Here is a 15,392-nt window from a genome sequence, read left to right as displayed (position 1 = left end):
AATCTTCTTTAGTATCTGGTAATTATGTGCTTCTATCTAGAGTTGCATGCACAGCAGTCCTGGTGGAAGCTGGTTTGTTCTTTTCAGCCCCATTGATTGTGTCTCATCTTGGCTTAGCAACAGGGGTGTTTGGATGCCATCTGATCCTAATTATTTTAGTTGACCCCAATGTCAACTTCAAAATTGGCAACAGAAGTCTTTAGAAAAACAGATCTGAAAGGAGATGGGGCAGGGGGAAAGTGAAAGCACTTCTTGGTTAACTCCAGTTGTTCAGCAAAAATTATGTTCTTTCTGGCTGTCCTCTGTCCAAGAGACCAAGAAACTTTGCAAGGAAAAAGAGGAGTAGGGGTTTAAGACCAGAAAGGACCACCAGATCATTTAGTCTGACTTTGGTATATTGTGGTAATGGTTGGGAGATAGGCAGCTGGGCCAGTATTGTCCCCTGGGCTGGGGTCAAAGGAAGGAGTAAAGTCTGGTTACCAAGCCAAGTCAGGTAAAGCCAGGCCAGGGTTGGATCAGGAGCAAGACAGGGCAAAAGATGAGGTCTGAAACAGTAGCAAGCCAGAGTCTGCATTGTTGCTTATAAGGCTCCTTGGGGTAACTTTCTAGTTTATGTAGTTGGTGTGCTCCAATCAGGTTGCCACAGGGTTCGGTTGCTCTGGCCTCTAGGTAGTACTTCCCACAGTGCCTAACTCTCCAGTAATTGTTGGATGCTGCTCCACTTGGCTCCCCAGTGGGGAACATGAAGGCGTCTGTCTCCACAACCTCACAACTCCAGGTTCTAGACCCATGGATCTTGACCATCACAAGCCACCAACCACCACCAAGCAGGCACACACTAAACTCAACAATCAGCATAGCAGCTTATGAAGAAACAAAACCATGTTGGGACAGACTTTCTAAAAGGCTCCGCGCTGGAGCTGGGGTGGTGGTGTCAGTTGGTGTGTGTGGGTGTTCTCTCCGTGTGCCGCTCCAGTTCTGAGCAGATAGCCGCCAGCCCAGCAGACCTCGATAGTACTATGCAGAAAGACTACAGATTCGGTTCAGTGGTGAAAGCACTTGGCCAGGTTTATTGCCAATGAAGCATGGTATTAGTGCCTGATCGACTCTACAGGAACAACAACACACGTATGCCCCTGAGAATGGACCCAGCCCAGTGAGCAGCAGGACTTTCTGCTGCCCCATAAGCTGGACAGAGGTGCCCCTCCTACAGTGGTGGAAGTAGGGCGGTCCGGTACGCCGTACCAGTGAGATATTTATAGCCGGTACGCCGTACCAGTGAGAGATTTATAGCCGGTACGCCGTACCAGTGAGAGATTTATAGCCGGTACGCCGTACCAGTGAGAGATTTATAGCCGGTACGCCGTACCAGTGAGAGATTTATAGCCGGTACGCCGTACCAGAAAGACACAGGAGCAGCAGAATGTGGGGCTGCCGGACAGCCCTATGCTGGCAGCTCCTCTGCGCTGTACTGCCCCCAGCCCTTCCATGCAGCTGCGTCTAGCATCTCCTGTCCGGGGTCTGTAGGCAGCCCCCTGGAGGACGGGGCTGGGGGCGGTACCGGTACAGCCGTGCTGGAGGGACAGCCCCCCATTCTGCTCCTTTCGCTGCTGCGGTTCCGGAGAGCCCTGCAGTTCCGTAGTCTCCGGCCCAGTGGGAGGAGGACAGAGCATCCCCCACAGGTAATGTGGGGTGTATCATGGGGAGGGGAGGGAGAGAGGACGGGGCCCTGGGCTGTGTCAGGGCAGGGTCAGGTGAGAAGTCACATGAGGAGTCCTTTGGGACGGTCAAGTGCCCCCCACCCTTTAGCTGGTGCAGTGTAGAAATGAATTCTACTTGCAGCACTGCCCTCCTCTGACTTCCCTTTTATACATTGATACAAACAAGTTACATATTACTCTCCTGACATAGTTACTGACCCCACACCTGGTTCGAACAAAACATCTTCATCCATCACCCTGTGCTGTCCTCCTGTCCTTGTCGTACTCAGGGTCGGTGTGTTCCTGTACCATCTCCCAGGATTGTCTTTGTACCGTAACTCTGTGTTGGGGTGTACCCATACTAGCCTTTTGGAATGTGTCTATATGAATATCCAGTGCCTAGTATTTCTTAGGAGTGCCTGTGTTTTAGCAACGCTCACCGTGCCTTTGCCAAGTCCATGTACCAAACTGTGAACTTGTAAGCAAGACTTTATGAGCAAAAGTCAGGCCCTGCCGTAAGCAGATTGGTGTTTGCTGACTTTGGTTCAGACCTCACGCCTTGCACCAGCCCATGGGCTCCAATCTCTCTATCTCTACCGCAGGTGGAGACAGGTAATTCCGACAGTTCTAGATTTGGTTTTGTTCTGATTGGGAAGGTAAATCAAAATGTTAACATTCTCCATGAAAGGAATGGAGCCCTGGCTCTGGGGCAGTTCTGCTGGGCTTCCCTGGGCCACATGTGCTGGAATCCCCAGGTGCCAGGGAGCTGTGTGGGCTCCATTGGCTCGTCACTGATATCTAACAGTCTCAATGGGATGTTTGCCAATTCATCAACAACAAAAATTCTGACAGGAGGGAAATGTTAGAAAAGATTCCAGCTATCAGCTCTTCTCAGCACCCAGAACTAGGGCCAGATTTTCAACTCTGCTCCCATTCAGGCATTTAAATGAGGTAGGCAGTTTTCCAAAGATCTCAGCACCAGTGTCTCCCATTGTTCTGCTACTGTTTATTCCCCACCTCAAGTTAAAATACTCAGACAGTAGAAATGGGGGAAGATCTTTTGCTGGTGCAAACTGTCATAGCTCCATACAGTCAATGGGCCAGATCTTCAGCTGCTGGAAATCAACATAGTTCCAATGAAATAAGTGAAGCTATGCATCTGAGGATCTGTCCCGTGATGGGCTCTTGTCTCTCAACACTTTGTTTTGCAGTGTTGCTTTTTACAACGTTGCCTCACAGAACGAGACCTAGTGCAAAGGAAGCACATTTTGTTGTAGTAGTGGCTACGTCTTTAAGGGCTGAGCTTCCCAGCCAGAGAGTCTGGGTGGGGCACTCTGATGCTGCTGGAACCAGACACGAATAAAGCAGAGCTCTTGCAAGCACCAGAAGCACTAAGTGGTCACTGAATATCACACATTTCTCCAGAACTGGATGATAAGTCTACCTGCACTTGATCATATATAACACTAGTTGATGAAACACTCGTGTGACAGCATGGACTAATTTGTAAATTCGTGTTTTGGTTTGGTTTAAAAAGCTGAAAATGGCTGAGAACTTAAAAATTGGGTGGTACAAGTCTTCCAGTCCCGGTGATGATTGAACCTGATGATCTTCTAAACAAAAAGAGCTCTAAACCATGCTTGTAGCTGTTTTCATTGCTTCGCATCGACACAACAGACGTTCTAGGCATCAGAGTGGCACACGCATTGACAATCCTGGAATTGTAGAGAGATAATCAGAGCCACCGAATGTACAGTACAAAGATAATAGAGTTTGCAGCAACCATACAGAACATAAACCGGCAAGGCATACAGGCATTAACAAGAATGATTGCAGCATTTCATGTACTTAAGACCTCTTAACACATATTGTGGGTTGGGGAAAAGTACATTTGTGCTTCATCCCCCCTGTTGATTTTTATTTTATTTTATTTTTTGCCCATGCCATGTTTCTGCTGTATTACAGGTTTAGCGTGGACTGCACATTTAACTAGATTATGCCCACCACTGTCCAAATATTAATGAAATGACTCTACATGTATACATGAATTTAGTCAACAATAATATATCTGAAAAAGATACCTAGACATCCAGAAGTGTGACAGCAATGCTAAATACATCTGAGAATTCATCTGAGAGCCCCTGGGAGCAGCACAGAGGGATATCGATAAAGATCTCGAAGATTGTCAAGGGGTTAAGATTGACTCATTAACAATTTAATGAGAGTTCATTGGAATTGTCTTTTTGAGTCTCCTATCTTGCTTTCGAGTTAAAGGTCTCTTTGGGCTGAAGTAGTGCATTTAGCATTTGTCAGTAACGCAGCGAGTCCTTGTTCCCATTCTAAAGGCAAAACATCAATCAGGTGGAGAAAGATTCCGAATTCAGCTCCAACTTCCAATAAATGAGCCCGTCATTTCCCGTAATCAGGGAGATGAAGTGGTAAGTGTTGGCAGCCTGATTCCTTTGATAGTTATTTTTTTCCTTTTGGCTTAACAAAACATCATTTCATTCTGTGAGTGTTTTGAAATATTTTTGTTGTGGCCAAACGTGACGTGTTTCAGGACTTGCTAAAAGGCTTTCTTTTTCAAACAGCCAGTGATAAACCATTTGCTAATGGCGTAAGTTAATATTTCAGAGTGTAGCTGTTTTTAACACACAATCCTGAATGATATACGGTATTGGTCAACTTCTTTCATTAAGATTGCCAGTGCTGATCCTTGCTGTGTGTTCTACATAGAAACAAAATAATTCAATAAAAACCCTGTTTTGCTTTCTGAGCTCTCCATTGTTGCTTAACCCCACCCTGGTTTTCATTTTTAAAATAAATGAGAACAAAAATCCATGTTCTTCCAGGCTTACTCAGATTGAGTACTAGCTTACTTCACGAGAAGAAGCTCCATTATTTCACTGGAACTCCACACAGAGTAACAGTTGCAGGATCAAGCCCAGACAGTTAAAATCATCTTTCTTGGTTGATTTTTAGGGCAGATTGTGAGATCCTTACCCCGAATAACACTTTACCCTCTCGACCTCAGTGGGACTATTTGCAGAGTAATGCGTGCATGAAGTTATTGGAATCTGGCTCTTAACAATCATGTCCCCTCTAAGCTGCTTCTCAGTAGCTCAGTTATGCCTTTCCACTTCCCATCTCCAAGACATTTGGAGATATTCATGCTGTTTATAATTGATTGTGTGACAGAACGCACTGTTACAGAGACAAGGTGCGAGAGGTAATACCTTTTATTTGACCAACTTCTGTTGGTGAGAGAGAGAGAAGCTTCGGAACTTACACAGAGCTGAAGAAGTGCAATGCTACCATGGAGGTCCTGGACTTCAGTCTCTTAACGAGCAGCCTAAATCTGGCCTCCAGTAGCTCTCTCCTACCTTTTCCTATGCCATTGGTACCCACATGCACCACAACCAGCACTACACCTGGTTTAAATTTTTAGCATAGAAGAACCACACTTTTTTTGATCATGGATGTTATGAGATCTGATGTACTAGCAAGTGCAAAACTGAAAGCCAGGGTAGGTGGAATTCAGTAAAAACAAACAAACAAACAAACACCCAATGTTTAAAAAGTACATTTATTAGAGTGGAAAAAAAATCCCGTCAATATTTTTTGGCAAAAAATGGGGGTTTCTTTGATAAAATGGAAACACGTGTGGAAAAGTTCTGATTTCGTTGAAAAGGTTTAGATTTTTGTTTGGAAAAAATGACCCCACTCCCCACCAAGGTTTTGGTCAAAATTTTTCACAGGGAAGAAACATAATTTCTCAACTAGCTTGGATGGGTTGTCATTGGTGACAGAAACCTAGGGAGAGGCAGCAGCAATTGCACACACTCAGAGGCACAGAAAATAGGCGATTACCACCAGTGATGAGCTGCCAAAATCTTAACAACCGGTTCCCTATAAAAAGTTCTGATTTAAGGGGGGGAGGAGCGGGGGAGGAGCCGGGGGAGACATCCTCGTGGGGCCGGGGGCCCCTGCAGGGCCTGGGCCAATTGCCCCACTTTCCCCCTCCCCTCCCCTCTGGCCAGCCTTGAAAGCAGCAGAAGGCCCCCCCTCCCCACCTTGCTGGGCCATTCAAAAAGTGGCAGCAGGACGACTCCAGAGCTCAGCTGAGCTGCCCACCTGATGCCGGCGGCTGGCCATGCTGCAGCTGGGGGGAAATGGGGGAAGGGCAGGGGGAGCCTCAGCCTCCCCAGCTAGGAATCCTGGGAGCAACAGGATGGTCCAGCCCACCCCCTGGCCCTTTAACAACTGGTTCTCCACGGAGGTCTAATTTTAGCAACCGGTTCTTGGGAACCTGTGGGAACCTGCTCCAGCTCACCACTGATTACCACCCAGAAAGCCACAACAATGGAGAGGTAGGCCCAGAAAAAGTTAGATCTGGGCACAGTGTAACAAAGGGAACTGTGAGGGGATGGCCACCGCACACAGGACTGCAAAGGGTTAAGATGGCCAGGTAGGCCCATCAAGTCCACAGGCTGCAGCTGGAGGGACAGCCAGGGAGCAGGGAATTGATGGCAAGCAGGTGCAGGCTGTGCAGAAACAGGTGGGGCCTATAAAACCAGGAAGCTGGCAACAGACAGGGGCTGCTGAGAAGGGGCAGTCACTCCCGAGGAAGATGGAGAAGTGTTTTAGGGGCTGCAGAGGCCTGTTGGCTGCAGTCACGCCGTGGGAGGAGGGTTTGGAGCTGGTACACCCAGGGCAAGGAGGGGAACCAGGAGCGGTAGGAAGCTGCCAAGGGAAGGAGCAATGAGGGCTGGGAGATGAAAGCCCAGAACTACTGGACTGGAACCCAGAGTAGTGGGTAGGCCTGGGTTCCCCTATTAGACACCGAGGGCGTGACAGCGAACTGGAAGACTGCCTGGGTCACTGTGAGAGAGAGAGGGAGAGAGAAAATCAAAGGACTGTACCCCAGAAGAGGGGATCACTGAGTGACAGAGCCGGAGGGCTGAGTCACGATGAAGGTGCTGTGGTTCCTGGGATGAGAAAGGAGCTGCAGACCTGAGAGAGAGGGTGTGGTGGTATGCGACTCCGGGAAGGGGTGTTGGCCTTGAGGTAATCCCCAGAGAGACCAGGAGGAGGCACCAGACAAGTGGTGAGGAGCACCCTGTCAGAGGGATGTTGCAAAAAGCATATTATGGTTATAACTAAAAATAATATTTAGAACGCTGGGTGATTTTTTTTTCAGATTCACTTCCTTTTGGCCAAAAAATGCAGATTTGAGTTGACCAAAACATTTGGTGAATTTGATACAAATTCACTAGAACAATTTGGTTGAGAGTAGAGTTGCCAACATTCTAATCCCTGAAAACCAAAAACCCCTGTCCCGCCTTTTCCTCTGAGACCCCGCCCTGGCCCTTCCTCTTCCTCCCCTGCCCCACCTTGCCCCATGCTCACTCCCCCACCCCCAGGACTTACCTGCCACCTGCAGAGCTGAAAGGAGCTGACACCTGCACAATTGGGGCACAGCGGGGTATGGCCGGGGTCAGTCCCCAGAGCGAGGAGCCTGCGTAGGGAAATCGGGGCACAGCCGAGCAGAGGGGGCCAGCCCTTGGATCAAGGGGCTGGGGTGGAAGGTGGGTCAGTCCCTGGAGTGAGGGGCTGGGGTGGGGACATTGGGAGGGTGTGGCGGGGAGGCACTGAAATCAATGCTACTCCAATTTACCCCAGCTGAGGAGCTGGCCTTTCATTTTTTGTAATGGTTCTGGAATATCTGATGGTGGCTTCCAGGAAAAATATCAGTTCACTCAGCTTCCGCAAGCCAGCCCAATGTGCCCCTCACTGCCTTTAGTTTGCACAAGCAGCAGTAAGTGTGGGCACGTCACTGATCCTTACCTGGAGTATGTGAACCCTGCAAGCTTTCAAAATTGGCCTGGATATGTTGTTTTCACATAAAAGGTCTGCTACTTCCTTCTTCCAGCCAGACTACCACTTCTCACAGTATTTCAGCACTTCTCCTTCAGGGTGGGAACAGAAGTGGTGAGATGCAAATTAATACAATCTTTCAAAGCTAACCAAACGATTGGGATTCTCAACACTAGCAGAGATCAGCTTTGGTTCCAGTGCTGAGAGGAAGGCTAATGATACTGTTTAACTGGCCTGACTTGCCTATGGGGGAGCAGAGGAAGGCCCATTATAGCTATACAAGGTTTTCTTCATTTGGTGGGTGTGGTTTATCACCTATCTTTCTCTTAGCTTGGTTTAGGCAGATACAAAGTCAAATGTATTATTGTTTCCCTATCATCAGCTACCATTTGTATTATGTGATGACAGAGGATGGAATCCATTCCATCAGTAGGAGAATAGAGTCAAGCCTTTGATGCTTGGTTACCATTGGGAAAAGGTTGTTTGTAGAATAAAATCCTCTTAGGGCCCTGTGCAGTGATGGGTCCTGGACTACCAAAGTATGACAAATTCAGAAGGTGGAAGGAACTTCGTATTTTTAAAATGCCATGTCTGATGAGCTACACTTATATCTATAGGATGAGATTGTGCCTCCCGTCCTAAGATGAGTATTTTATTCCTTGAGCAGTCTTGTTGATTCCAGCGGGGATACACACACATGAAGATTCAGTGCAACATGAGTAGCTGGACAATAAAATTGCAGATGAATATAATGTTGATAAGGACAAAGTAATGCACACTGGGAAAACATTAATCCCAGCAATGTATGCAAAACAATGGGGTCTAAATTGGCAGTCACCACTCAAAAAAGAGAAGTTGGCATCATCATGGTCATGCATTTAGGGGTTAATAACAAGAACTATTTTTATAAGCTGGGGAGGTATCAGTTGGAAGTAACAGAGGAGGAGAAGGACCTCGGAGTATTGATTGATCACAGGATGACTAAGAGCTGCCAATGTGATATGGCTGTGAAAAAAGCTAATGTCGTCTTGAGATGCATCAGGCGAGGTATTTCCAGTAGAGATAAGGAGGTGTTAGTACCGTTATATAAGCCACTGATGAGACTTCATCTGGAATACTCTGTGCAGTTCTGGTCTCCCATGTTCAAGAAGGATGAATTCAAACTGGAACAGGTTCAGAGAAGGGCTACTAGGATTATCCGAGGAATAGAAAACCTGTCATAAGAAAGAAGACTCAGAGAGCTTGGCTTGTTTAGCCTAACCAAAAGAAGTGTTGGGTGTCTTCAGAAGGCTCATGATGCACTGAGCCAAAAGAAGGCTGAGGGAAGACATGATTGCTCTCTATAAATATATCAGAGGAATAAATACCAGGGAGGGAGAGGAATTATTTAAGCTCACTACCAATGTGGACACAAGAACAGATGGATATAAATTGGCTATCTGACAGTTTAGTCTCATAGACACATAGTCAGAGATAGTTCCTGTCCCAAAGAGCTAAAAATCTTGGGATGGGATTTTCAAAAGTGACCAAGAGAGTTAGGTACCCAATTAATGGGTGTTAATGGGATGCTTTTTATACAGGTTTCCTTTTTCTAGTCCTAGATTTCTCGAGCCCCAAATTCAGAGTTCTATGCCACTTTCCCTGCTCTGAAACATATGTTACCAAGACTCACTAATACAAATCTGATTGATCTTTAAGCAATCTGCTCCTCTATAAAGGATTATGAAAAAAGATAACCACTCACCTATAGTCTCCTGTGACATTTAATTACAGGATGGGGATTCATTTTGCAGAACATATGTTAGATTACCTTGCATGATGCAAAAAACAAAAAACCCTCCAGCTTTTAAATAGGACATGGGCCTCTCTGAGGGAACAGCATGTAGGATAATCCTCCCTTGTTCAGAAAGACCTGTGTCCTTGTGTTACTACTCATGATGTAATAGTCAAAAATCAATCAAGTCACCTTCAGGTGGTGGCCAATCAACAATCAGAATGGCACCAATAATGCATGTGATCATGAATGTTGGTTCAGCACTCAAACATAATCCAGGTCCCAAATCAATCCTGTTAGAGATAATGGATATTCATATAAAAAAATCATAGGTAGGTTCCAATAATTGTGATGTCTCCATTATTAGTCTCCTCCCATAGCCAGAAGGACAGCACTTAAATATATTTGCACTGACACATTAAGCTACTGCAGCTCATTTGCCTGGGCTCAGTAGTTATGCTTGGTCGCCTTCTCTAGACTTATTTTTAAGATGGACTCTCAACTTCAGACTGCTATATTAACTTGCCAACATTATTCTCCACGCCCATGGCCAGTGAGTGATCTCCTTGGGAGAATGTATAATCAATTGTGTAGTTCAACAGCTGGTAATAACCCAGGAAGACAGAATCTAAGGCAAGGAGCAATAGAACATAAGGAGAAAGGCCATGTATAATGTACCTGTCTGCAATGAACAACAGTTTAAAGGTTCTTCCAACAAGTACCCTCCTTAGGAGGAACACAGTGGAGACCAACAGAGAATCAGACACCTTCAGTTCCCAAAACAGCATGGCCATAAAACTTGGGCAAGAGAACACCTGTGAATACAATGGGACGGTTGCAGATTGTAGATGTACACTAATAAGTGTAATGATGGAAACAGATGGATTGCCATGTACTCAATGTGTAATTTTGCGGCTGGTCCATGGCCTCATCCTGCCTCTCCTAAACAAAAAAGTTGCTTCTGATTTTGTAGATTTTACATGACGTTTAGAAAGAAAAGCTCATTAAAAAGTGGATCTATACTAGAATAGGTACTTAACTGTACAGCATGCCTTAATAAAATTATCATAATACCTCATTTATAATCAGCCTGTAAAGTAATTGCCAGTCAAGGTACCTAATTAAAATAATGATGATAAGATCTATGCACGGTGGGGCAGATTTTTCAAAAGTACTCAGCACCCAGTAGCTTCCATTGAGACACACAGGAGCTTCTCTGTGTGCTAAGCACATCTGAAGATCTGCCCACTTCATTAGGCGCCTAAATGGAAGCTGCTCCATACTGAATCTTCATCCCTGTTGTTTCTTACAGAAGAGGAGAGCAGAAAACAAAGCACAATATTTTCATTGGCTCCAAGAAAGGCAGATTTTGTTTCCCATAATCGTACCCTATAATACATTCCTGGGCAAGCAGACTGACTGATTTCACTGAGGCTACTTACAAAGTATTTTCACCCTGGGTAAGGGTTCCAGAATAAGACCAAATAAACACAGGAGCCAAATGTCTGCACTAGTATCCAAGGTGAAATCAGTGATGTTGTGCAATGAAGTAACCTCATCTGAAGTCTGTGAACACCTCATCTGAAGTCTGTGGAGTTGCATGGTTTGCTAACGGGTAGAATGTAGTCCACAGAGTAACATCAAGGGTGGCTTGTTTGATTCTGAAAATGCAGATTCTGGAGTAGTTTGGATGAGCATCTTGGGAAGGTGGGAACGCCTCAGAAAGCAAGCTGTGTTTGTGGGGGATAACTGTGAGGTGTCTAAAGGGTCAGAGCTACTTTCGATTTTGTGTTTTCCTCTTTCCTATGAGCTAAGTTATGACACTGGGGTTATAACTACCTTTGTACCCTTATCCCCCAAGCGGTGCTGAGGGGAAGAAGAGCTGGTTCCCAAGATCTCGTCCTAGAGATTGAAAATTCTCCCAGGAGGCTCCTTTTATTGAAGCTTTCAACCCTTTTTTCCAGCTGTCTGTCTCCTCATTTTTGGATCCCAGAGTCCCTTGAGTGATAGGTGGTTTGCACTTTTCAGTCTTGATTAAGACTATTTTCTAAGGCTGAATAAGAATAGTGAACTTCATTCAATGGAGTATTGAACTGTAGTTTTCCAGTGAAAACTCTCTTTAAACCCTTAAAAGACCTAGTTCTAATTCCCTACTCGTTTACTCCACTTTTACTCTGGTGCTTGTCCAGTGAAATCGGTGGATAATATTAGACCAGCTCCTCAGCTGGTATCAATCGATGTAGCTGTACTGACTTCAGTGGAGCTATGTCAGTTTATGCCCACTGAGAATCCAGCCCATTGAGCTCTTCTTAAGTTCCCTGCAGCATCATCTTTTATCCTGTGGCCTTCACAAAATGGGGAGATTTTATCTCGCAAAAGTTTATTTCCCGTCACAATTTTCTAAATAATCATCTACAGTTTTCAGGCACAAATATATATTTAGGCTTATCTAGAGCTGCTAATGTGCTATACCAGGTAATATATCCAGTAGTAGATAAGAGTGACTCACAATGACTTTTCTTCTCCCTTTTCAAATGGGAGGCATGCGGTTCCCTGAAGTCCCATCTTGCTCCGCAGATATCCAGCAGGTACGGTGAATATAAAATAAACATGTCTCTTCCAGGGGATATTATAAATCGTGTTCATTAATATTCTCTGTGAAGTACCACTCTCCCATTCCCTTTATTTGACCATCAAAATGGCAGCCCAGTGAAAACAAGTAATTATGAACTTTTTACATGAAATGGAGTTATTCTTTTACTCTTACCTACACGTTTGTATACATCTAATGACTTGATTTTTTTTACAAACATATCATTATTTGCTTGATCACAACTATTCATTTCTTGGGGACTGCTATGAAGAAATATACTGTGAGGACACATAAGCCAGATCCTGTCCTATCCAAGCCCCAGTAACACATGAGAGCTCCTGAACATCCTAGGTAGGATTTTTCAGTGGATCCTAGGGGAGTTAGGCACCCAACACCCATAGAAATCCCAGACTGCCCTAGGCCCCATTGAAAAGCTACTGTTCCTTTACAAGGCTTAAAAATGAGGCCTCTGTAGCTTCTGGCCTCACAGAGTGAACTGTAGGTGGAAAATGAAGGACCTGACCTGACCTGACCTGACCTGACCTTGGGTCTTGAAACTACACACACAGTTTAACACAAACTACTAAATTCTTGGAAGAACTCTCATCAGATAACCAGGGATATATACTCATGCTCTTCACTTACCAGACACCTCATCTTCTTGACTTTATGCTGCTGGCGTGTGTTGCTGATGCTGAGGCTTTTCACAGCAAGGGAAACAGGAAATGGACCCATTTCCTGCCAAGCGCTTCACGGCCTTATTCTGAATGACTCTATGGGAACATTTTCACTGTTTTCTGGAGAGGATTGAATTATTCACTGTGAATCACATATTAGGTGAATTGAGCATTGTTTTCAAACACGTAATGAATGGCCTTTGGTGCTAGCCCCTGAACAGGATGAAAGATTTCAAGCCCTGTATATAGCATTTTTAACCTTAATGATTTAGCAATCCAGTCCTCCTCCTTGGTACAATTTTTGATCTAGAATGGTTGGATCATTTCCCTTTCAGTCATCTCGAATGCTCTTTTCTGGCACCCTTGTGAAGTTCAGGCTGGCCAGCATTTTCCTTCAGAATTTACTTCTCAGCTTCTGTCTCCTACTTACCTTCACACCATACAGCTCTTCATCAAGCTGATCTTCAACACCACATGTGTGACATTCCCCTGTGGTGTTATCCAGACCGGTGATCTGCTAGGTCACTCCAATCTTTGACCCTGGGAGCCAGCCTTACCCTACTCTGCTGTGAGAACCCCCACTCCTGGGCTGTTCATGCACAGCCTCTGGCATGTAAGCTGCTCCTTGGATTGTGAAACTGAATGACACTAGCCAATATCTCCGGTCCCTGACACAACCCTAGGAACCTTCATCTTGCAGTTATACCTGCTGGACGCTGCAAGCTTATATGAGACAAATTGATATGTATCAGGCTTGTTATCCCAAGGGGAGTCTCTGACACATTTCAAACCAAACACACTGCTTCCCGTAGAATAAATAAATAAATGTATTAACTATAAAGATAGATTTTAAGTAATTATAAGTCAGAACATAAGAAGTCAGATTTGGTCAAATGAAATAGAAGCAAAACACATTCTAGGCTGATCTTACCACTTTCAGTGCCCTTACAAACTTAGATACTTCTCAGCACAGGCTGGCTGGTTGCTCTTCAGCCAGGCTTTCCCCTTTGATCAGTTCTTTATTCGCTTGGTGGTGGTGTCTGTAGATGGAGGTGGAAGAGAGAGGAAGAGCATGGCAAATGTCTCTCCCTTTTATCATGTCCTTTCTTCCCTCTTGGCTTTGCTCCCCTCCCCTTCAGAGTCAGGTGGGCATTACCTTATTGCAGTTCCAAACTGACCAAAGGAAAGGGGGTGACTCCCTTCAGGGTCTAACAGATTATTTTGTTGCTGCCTAGGCCAGCGTCCTTTGTTCCTGTGAGGCTGGGCTGGGTTTGTCCCATACCTGCCCTGATGAGGTGTGAACTGCCTCTCTGCTCTTGGAGAGTTTTTGCCTGGGCTTGCTTTAAGCCATGAGGATACATTTTCAGCCTCATAACTATATACATGAAATTATAACCTCTAACAATACTGTAACAATTATTATAACATCACTATAACAACCCTGCTCAGTGCATCATGAGCCTTCTGAAGACACCCAGCATGACAAACTTTGCATTAAATACCACACAATCATATTATGAGGATGCTGGGAGTTCTGCTGAGGTATGGAGCATCACAGCATGTCATACCAATGACTGGCAAAAATAGTATGAAACAGACTAGAAATAAGAGGTCAGATCCTCAGCTGGTTTAAATAGGCCTGGCTTCATTAAAGTCAATGGAGCTGTGCTTATTTAATCCACCTGATGATGTAGCCTAATACATCACGTTCATAAGTGCTTGTGACCCCCCCAAGCTAAAAGACCAGATTCTTTTGCCCTTTACTCATGCTAAGTAGCACCTTGCTCCACTGAAGTCAATGGCAATATTTGAGAAGTAAGGTACTGCTTGTCGTGAGGGTAAGGCTGCCAGAATCAGGCCCCAAATGGGTTTCACAGTCTCTAATGATGGCTAGCAGATTGATTTCCTCACAGAGAACCATGACACCGGAGGTATTTTCTTAGCTTGGGTGTGTTTTGCACAGAGGCTAACTTTCTTTCTGTAGTACCCCAGTTGTCTCCAGACTCCGGAGAGGGCGATTCCCACAGACAAGGTTTGAAATTGAGATTATCCGTGATAATAGTGGCACTGACAGATTTCTGTATTCTATACTTGGCTGGGGAATTGGTGACATTGATTTCTAGGGGCTGACATGATAACCACAAACTTTTCTAATATATGGTCGAGGGGGGACGATGATTGAGGGGCAGTAGTCACATATGAAACTTATTCCCCTTGGAGAATTACGCTCCTGGTCGCTAAACATTTTCCCGATTGCTCATCCTCTGTTGGCCCAGTAATAAAAAAAAAATAAAATAGAACTTAGCACTGCCACCCTTGACAACAAAGGACGACTAGATTGATTCGATGCATCGAATGTGTTATGAACATAAAATAAATGGCTATAGTAACCGAGTGCAGAATTGACACGAAGTTAGAATTCATGGGGGTGTGGGGGAGAACCATGTCCTCTATTGTCATGCAAATCAGGACTAATAGAATGAAATTTTCCTAACAGCGTGTTGTCTCTTCCTACTACATCTGGCAAAATTTGTCCCTTTTAAAAAATGTCATTGGCCTGGTGACAATGTGCGGGTGCCTGACGAACTTGTAAAGAGCCATGATGGGCGATTTCACTTTTTCCTAGGGTAACTGTTGCCTATGATGGAGTTGTTCCTGGTCTGCATGGATGTGAGCTCAGGATCAGGCCCATGCAGAACCACCCTATGAAGATTTGGACATCTGCAAATAGAAGGTCGCAGAGTGGAGGGTTGGTCGTGGATTTTGTGTGC

The sequence above is a fragment of the Mauremys mutica genome, chromosome 5 (genome assembly GCF_020497125.1).
Source record: "Mauremys mutica isolate MM-2020 ecotype Southern chromosome 5, ASM2049712v1, whole genome shotgun sequence".
Lineage (NCBI taxonomy): Eukaryota > Metazoa > Chordata > Testudines > Geoemydidae > Mauremys > Mauremys mutica.
Note: the sequence above shows the minus strand (reverse complement) of the source record.